Here is an 8,455-nt window from a genome sequence, read left to right on the forward strand (position 1 = left end):
CTGTACCTTGACTCCGCCTTTTGCCTCCTGATCTTGTACTTTATCTGTCCGTGTGTGTACGACCTGGCTAGTCCGACCTCGAGAACCGACCTTGCTGTTAGAGGCGGTTCTTCACACTGTTAGTGACCCTTCCTCTTGAGGGTTCCTTTCAGAATATCTTTCCTACTGTCATCCTGACTCCTCCCATCTTGGAGAGCTCAGGTCTGCGGAAGGAATCTGTGCAGTACTCCTTGCTGTACTGAGGCCTAGTCCTCTAAGTGTTACTGTTACACCAAACACTACACTCTACTCAGGTGAACAGAGGTTAGCTAGTATATCGGATTATCGGTGATACTGCAGATCACTTATAATCTGGTATACATCTGTATTCCCCATGATACTGCAGATCACCGGTAATCAGATCCTTTTTTTTTTTTTTTTTTTTCAGACTCAGCGTATTATCATGCCCGGACTTCCATCAACATGACTTCACAGCCGTGCTCCTGTGTCCCTGGGCGCATCTTCACATCATAGTCTGAATCCACTTATATAGACATAACACAACAGCAACAACAACAACAACAAAAAGAAGAAAAATCACACGAGGAAAAATATTATAGTAGAATAGAATAAAATAAAAATAAATAAATAAAAAAAAAAAAAAAAAGAAAAAAAAAGAAATGCCCTCACCGGTCTTATAGGTATATGAGAGGAAAAGCTACTAGGAATGGGTGCAAATCCAGCCGCTGAGTGTGAATCCCTGAAAGATTGATGCATTACACCACTTATAGTATCTCACAATATTTGCAGGGAAAATCGGAACCATAAATCGGAATCAGAGTCGGAAACCGGATCTGCAGTGTGCAGGGGAACCCCACACTGCAGCCGCTACTCAACAGCTCTAAAATATCAATGCTGCACTGTGAGTACCTCCTTTCCCTCTTCTTTTTCCCTTCTCTTCTCCTTTGTAATTAAAGGGATACCGCAGGGGGGCCGGGGGAAAACGAGCCGAACCCACCCGGGGCCCCCAACAGCCCCCCGCAGACATCCCGCGCCGGCGCAGCCACCCACCGACGCCCCGGCCCCGCCCCCAGCCCACCCCCGGAACCCCCGACCCCAAAGCCAGAAAACCACCGCGCCCGCACGCCAGAGCCCCCGCCCCCGCCGACGCCACCAGGAGCGCACCGCGCAAACACAGACCATACTGGGCCCGCGCCGCGCGCCCCCGACGACACCACCGGGACCGAGGACACGGCAACGCAGGCGCAGCGGCCCCCCGACCCCAAAGTCAGAAACTCCAGAAGCGAACCGGAGCCAGGGCCGGAGCACCCGCGAGCGGCCGCGCCAACACAGGACGCCCGCGGGGGACCGCCAGAAGCCCCGGGCAAGATCAACCCACCCCCCCCCGACCCCCCCCACAGCACCCCCCCAACACCATCGAGATATACATGACCACCCCCCGCCCAGGGTAATGCACACACAGCTAAATGGTCTGACAGAGCCCACCACAGCTGGGTGGACGCACGCGCTGACCCTCTGACTGTGCTTGCCTCTTCGGTGGATACCATCCATCAAGCACTGGGCCAGCACAAAGCTTTAATTGATGCACTAAAAGGCTCTGTGCAAACCCTTCAGACGTCAGTTGATTCAGTGCGATTTTCTCCTAGTGATGACATACGTATGCCTGTACCTGATAAATTTTCCGGCCACAAGTCTGACTTCCGGAATTTTAGGAGTAGAGTGTTGTCATACTTCGAGCTGAGACCCCGATCCTCGGGGACTGAGACCCAACGGGTCATTTTTATTAAAACATTGTTAACCGGGGACTCCCAGACCTGGGCATACAATCTGCCTCCCACTGATACTGCTCTAACATCGGTAGAGGAATTTTTTAAGGCCATGGCCGTGATATACGACGACCCTGACCTTGCGGCTACCTCTGAGCGCAAGCTCAAACTTTTGCGGCAAGGCAGAGGCTCAGTCGAGGATTACGCGGCAGAATTCCGCAGATGGTCAGTCACTGCCAGATTTGATAATTTTGCCCTGATGGATTACTTCCTGTCTGGGTTGTCGGAGGAGGTCTCCGATTTAATGTTAACTTTGCCCGAACCCAGGACAGTCGATGAGGCCATCACATCGGCCATCAGAGTTGACCGTCGATTACGCCATCAGAGGCAAATTCGAGGCAGTCACCGTGTAAGGGCGACATCCTATGCGGCACCCTCTGCTGCACCCTTAGTAACACCGTCTCCCTCTGTCTCATCCCCTCCGGCCTTGCCTCCACCCGAACCAATGCAGATTGGTCGATCGAAATTGACCCAGGTGGAGCGAAGGCGGAGGATGACGGAACAGCTGTGCCTGTATTGTGCAGCAGCAGGGCATAGGGTGCGAAACTGCCCTAACAGGTCGGGAAACGAGTTTGCCTAGGAGTAGTGGGGGGTGACACCCTGGGCACACAAATTTCACCCCTTAACCCCCTTGGCGGTATGAAAAATACCGCCAGGGGGCAGCGCAGTAGTTTTTTATTTATTTTTTTTTTTTTAAATCATGTAGCGAGCCGAGGGCTCGCTACATGATAGTCGCTGCTCAGCGGCATCCCCCCAGCCCCGCCGATCGCCTCCGGCGATAGGCGATCAGGAAATGCCGTTCAAAGAACGGGATTTCCTGGAGGGCTTCCCCCGTCGCCGTCGGGACGTCATTGGGAGACCCGATCCACCCCTTGGCGCTGCCTGGCACTGATTGGCCAGGCAGCGCAGGGGTCTGGGGGGGGGGGGGGCGCGCGCCGCACCGGATAGCGACGATCGGGCGCGCGGCGGCGGTGATCGGGGTGCTGGCGCAGCTAGCAAAGTGCTAGCTGCGTCCAGCAAAAAAAAAATTATGTAAATCGGCCCAGCAGGGCCTGAGCGGCACCCTCCGGCGGCTTACCCCGTGTCACACACGGGGTTACCGCTAAGGAGGTTAAAGAGAAAAAATTGCTTCTCCCTTGTACAGTTACATGGGAGGATAAATCTGTATCCACTGAAGCTTTTATTGACTCTGGCTCAGCGGCTAATTTTATGAATTTCGAATTTGCTCAGGAGTTGGGTCTTCCACTCACTCCCGTGAGACCCCCCATTCAGGTCACGGCAGTGGACGATTCCCCTCTGCAACGGAATCGTGCTCTGTCGCAGACTCCGGTGGTGAAGCTCACCATAGGGGTATTGCATGGGGAACAGTTACAATTTTTTGTGTTACACATGTCAACCTCCACTATTGGTTGCAGATCCATTCACCACAAATAGACTGGGCCACGGGTCAGTTAACCTCCTGGTCTCCTCATTGTTTTCAACAGTGTTTGGGGAGGTTAACATTGGGGCAAACCAGAGTTCAGGTGGGAGGTGTACCAGACCAGTATGCTGAATATTCGGATGTATTCTGCCCCAAAGCAGCCGATAAATTACCTCCACATCGCCCTTTCGATTGTCCCATTGATCTCCGTTCTGGTTGTGTACCCCCCCGGGGTCATTTGTACAATTTGTCGGGACCCGAAAAAGTGGCTATGCAAGAGTACATCAGGGAGAATCTGGCCAAAGGTTTCATTCGCCCGTCCCGGTCGCCTGCTGGGGCAGGCTTCTTTTTCGTAAAAAAGAAAGACGGAGGCCTGCGGCCTTGCATCAATTACCGCGGTCTCAACAAAATTACAGTAAAGAATCGCTATCCGCTACCCCTGATAGACGATTTGTTCACTCAGATCACGGGCGCCCAGATCTTTTCTAAGCTGGATTTACGGGGTGCGTACAACCTGATACGCATAAGAAAGGGCGATGAGTGGAAAACGGCCTTTAATACACCGGACGGGCATTACGAGTACCTGGTGATGCCCTTCGGGTTATGTAATGCCCCGGCCGTTTTCCAGGAACTCATCAACGAGGTCTTTAGAGAGGTGGAAATTTGTTCTAGTCTACCTAGACGATATTCTTATTTTCTCCAACAATCTCTCTGAACATAGGACCCATGTGAGGTTCGTTTTGAACAAGCTAAGGCAGAACCTATTGTACGCAAAAATAGAAAAGTGTATCTTCGAAGTAACATCTGTCGCCTTCCTGGGGTACATAATTTCCACCACAGGCCTGTCTATGGATCCTGCCAAGGTCTCCGCTGTTCTGGAATGGCCTCAGCCGGTAGGCTTGAAATCTCTTCAGCGGTTTCTTGGCTTCGCCAACTATTATAGGAGGTTCATAAAGGGGTACTCTACGGTCATTTCGCCACTTACCAGTCTCACCAAGAAAGGGGCAGATACCACTCACTGGTCTCCTGAGGCGTTACAGGCTTTTGCCACCCTGAAGGGCCTATTTTGTTCTGCACCCATCCTCAGACATGTGGATACGTCTTTTCCATTTATTGTTGAGGTGGATGCCTCGGAGGTCGGGGTGGGGGCTGTGCTGTCTTAGCGATCTGGCTTGCAGGGTAGAATGCACCCCTGTGCTTACTTCTCCCGTAGGTTCTCACCTGCGGAAAGGAACTACGATATTGGCAACAGAGAGCTTTTAGCCATTAAGTTAGCTTTCGAGGAATGGCGACATTGGTTAGAGGGAGCGGAGCATACGGTCACGGTCTACACTGACCACAAGAACCTAGAGTACATTGAGGGGGCTAAGAGGTTGAGCCCTCGTCAGGCTCGTTGGTCATTATTTTTCTCCAGGTTCTCTTTCATTATTACGTACACCCCGGGTAGCAAAAATGTCAAGGCGGATGCTTTATCCCGGTGCTTCGAGTCAGAGACAGCACAGCCCTCCATTCCAGAGACTATTATTCCCCAGAGGTTGGTACTAGCCGCAACTGAGACTTGGGAGGATTGGAAGGGGACTTTAATTCTCTTTCAACAAGACATCCCGGAAGGGAAGCCCGCAGGGGTGCTGTTCATTCCGCTACCGTTCCGTCTCCAGGTTCTAGAGATGTTCCATGCGCATAAAAATGCTGGGCATCCTGGGGCATCTAGAACTCAGGATCTGGTAGCCAGATGCGCCTGGTGGCCGTCCTTGGCAGCAGATTGCAAGGAATACGTGAGGGAATGTGCGATTTGTGCCAAGAGTAAACCCTCCCGGCTGGCACCTGTGGGTACCTTGCAGCCTTTACCCACCCCGAGTGAGCCATGGACTAATTTGTCCATGGATTTTGTGGGTGAACAAAAAGGGGATCCGCACCAGACCAGATTGAAGTAGAAAAAGGCTAATTTATTTGAAAAATCCACAGACAGTGCAATAAAATCACAGGATCAACCTCACGCGTTTTGGGCCTACCATCTGCCCTTAATCGTAGTACTACGATTAAGGGCAGATGGTAGGCCCGATACGCGTGAGTTGATCCTGTGATTTTATTGCACTGTCTGTGGATTTAGCTTTTTCTACTTCAATCTGGTCTGGTGCGGATCCCCTTTTTGTTCATTTGTCTCGTATGGCCTGGCTGACCTGATCCTGCACCGACTGATATGATGTTTGGGGGTTGAGAGCGTTCATGAACCCTTTTTTTTTGTTGATTTTGTGGGTGAACTTCCTAAGTCAGAAGGTATGTCGGTCATTTGGGTGGTAGTCGACCGCTTCAGCAAAATGGCCCATTTCGTGCCCTTGAAAGGACTCCCTTCGGCCCAGGAGTTGGCTGACCTGTTTATTACACATGTGTTCCGGCTGCACGGCATTCTGGAAAACATAGTGTCGGATCGGGGAGTCCAGTTCGTTTCTAGATTCTGGAGGGCATTCTGCCAACAAATGAGCATGAAGCTGTCATTTTCATCGGGCTACCACCCACAGACCAATGGGCAGACGGAGAGAATCAACCAGTCATTGGAGCAATTTTTGAGGAGCTATGTTGCGGAGACACAGAGCGACTGGGTCAAATTTCTGCCCTTCGCGGAGTTCGCACAAAACAATTTGAAAAGCTCTTCCACCGGATTCTCTCCGTTCCAGGTGGTGTCTGGTAGATTGCCCAAGTTCTCACCGTTGCCAGTGGCCTCCACCCCGTTTCCAGCTCTGGAGGCCTGGCAGAGGTCTTTTAAAGACATTTGGCGTACGGTGAGAGATAGTTTACAAAAGGCGTTTGTTACTCAGAAGGGTCAAGCTGACAAGAAACGTTCAGTAGATTGGAGCTTCCAGCCAGGAGACTTGGTTTGGGTGTCCACACGTCATTTGGCCCTGAAACAGCCCTCAGATAAATTGGGCCCCAGGTTTGTCGGTCCATTTCCGGTAGCAAAAAAGATTAATAATGTTACTTACACCGTTGACCTTCCCACCAGCATGCGGGGGGTAAGGTCCTTCCACGTGTCCCTTCTTAAACCAGCAGTCCAGGTGGGTCCCACTCCTCCTCCTCCCGTGTTGGTAGATGCCCAACCTGAGTATGAAGTGGAAAAGATATTAGATTCACGCATGGTACAAAACTCGGTACAATATCTCGTACATTGGAAAGGGTATGGCATTGAGGAGAGGCAATGGGTACCTGGGAACCGTATGCATGCGGATGAGTTAGTGAGGGAGTTTTATGCTTTACATCCAGAAAAGCCCAGAAGGAGCTGTCCGGAGTCCACTCCTCAGGGTGGGGGGGTGCTGTAAATAAACACGGAAGAGCCGCCGCCAGGAGCCAGCGGCAGGCGGCTCTTTCCGCACGCAGTGTTGCTGCACACGGAGAGGCAGCCGCCTCCTCTCAGCACGAGGCGGCTGTCTCCGTGCAGGGACCCAATGAGAGCGGAGAAACCGCCGCGTTAGACGCGGCGGTTAGTGCGCATACCCCCGCTGCGGAGACACTGCAGAGCGGGGCGGCTGCTCTGGATTAAGAATGACGCGCGCATTGAAGCAGAACATTTATGCCAGCCAGAGATGAGTCAGCTGACCAGGTTGGTCAGCTGACCCTGGCTCCCCTCCTGATTGGTCCAGCACTTAGGGAGGTGCTGGAGAGGCCTCCGTGTATATATACAGCCAGCTGTTCAGTTGTTGGGTGTCTGGCGTTGCGATCACTTATGTGGGAGCACCCAGATCCGTAGTCAGATCCGCAAGTGTGCCGGGACCAGCTGGAGCTGTAATCCTACACTTAGCTAGATTGTTGATAGCTAAAGTACTAGTTTGATTGTGTTTACCTGTTATGACCTATTGCCTGCCTGACCATTCTCCTGAACTCTGACCTTGTACCTCGATATTTCTGATACTCTGTTGCCGAACCCCGGCTCGTTCCTAGACTCTGTTTCTGCCTCCTGATTTTGTACCTCGATCTATCTGATACCCCGTTGCCGAACCCTGCCTGTACCTTGACTCCGCCTTTTGCCTCCTGATCTTGTACTTTATCTGTCCGTGTGTGTACGACCTGGCTAGTCCGACCTCGAGAACCGACCTTGCTGTTAGAGGCGGTTCTTCACACTGTTAGTGACCCTTCCTCTTGAGGGTTCCTTTCAGAATATCCTTCCTACTGTCAGCCTGACTCCTCCCGTCTTGGAGAGCTCAGGTCTGCGGAAGGAATCTGTGCAGTACTCCTTGCTGTACTGAGGCCTAGTCCTCTAAGTGTTACTGTTACACCAAACACTACACTCTACTCAGGTGAACAGAGGTTAGCTAGTATATCGGATTATCGGTGATACTGCAGATCACTTATAATCTGGTATACATCTGTATTCCCCGTGATACTGCAGATCACCGGTAATCAGATCCTCTCTGTGCTTCACCGATCGTTACAAGGGGTAACTGCTTACCTCTCTAGAAGATATAGACACCAGTTCAACTGGAAAAATGTATTGATTCAAAAAGCAATCTGACAACTCATTTCACGGGTCATGTCCTGCCTCCTCAGGTCAATACAAAATGCCTTGATAGCATAGGGGATAGAGTGTAGGCACCAATTAGAGGCTACCTAGATCTTCCGCAATCTGGCCCGGTGATTTAGCTAGTTGGGGCCAGTTGTAGAAGTATGGCCACGCATGCTCCCCAGCCGGGCCGTTCATGCGCAGTAAACTTCGACATCCCACATTACTGAGTCAGATTGCGGAGGAATGAGGTGGCTGAGGAGGACGGCAAGGGACTGTTCAGCATTAAGGGGGCTAGAGGGAGCCCCAGGTATGTATAAAACTTCTTTTGGCCTCTTGCACACTGCATGCGATTCAGATTCAGATTCCGCTTTTTAATCAGTTTTTACATCCGATTCAGATTCTGATTTGCAGTTTGCTCCCTGCACATTGCAAATCGGAATCTGAATTGGATGTAAAAACTGATTAAAAAGCGGAATCTGAATCGGAATCGCATGCAGTGTGCAAGAGGCCTTTATCTGTTGTGTCAGGTTTACTTTAAATTCTAGGTTTTAAAATGGATTTATTTTGTGACTCGATTTGTCCTTTAACACAGTCTAGTAATAATGGTTTTCCGGCTTGTCCTGATTTTTTTTTCTCTAACTCTGAAATGTGCTTTGGTAGAAGATAAACATAAAACGCTACCTTATTAACATGCATCAATTGGTTAACACTGAA

This window comes from Hyperolius riggenbachi, chromosome 1 (assembly GCF_040937935.1).
Source record: "Hyperolius riggenbachi isolate aHypRig1 chromosome 1, aHypRig1.pri, whole genome shotgun sequence".
In the NCBI taxonomy this organism is placed as follows: domain Eukaryota; kingdom Metazoa; phylum Chordata; class Amphibia; order Anura; family Hyperoliidae; genus Hyperolius; species Hyperolius riggenbachi.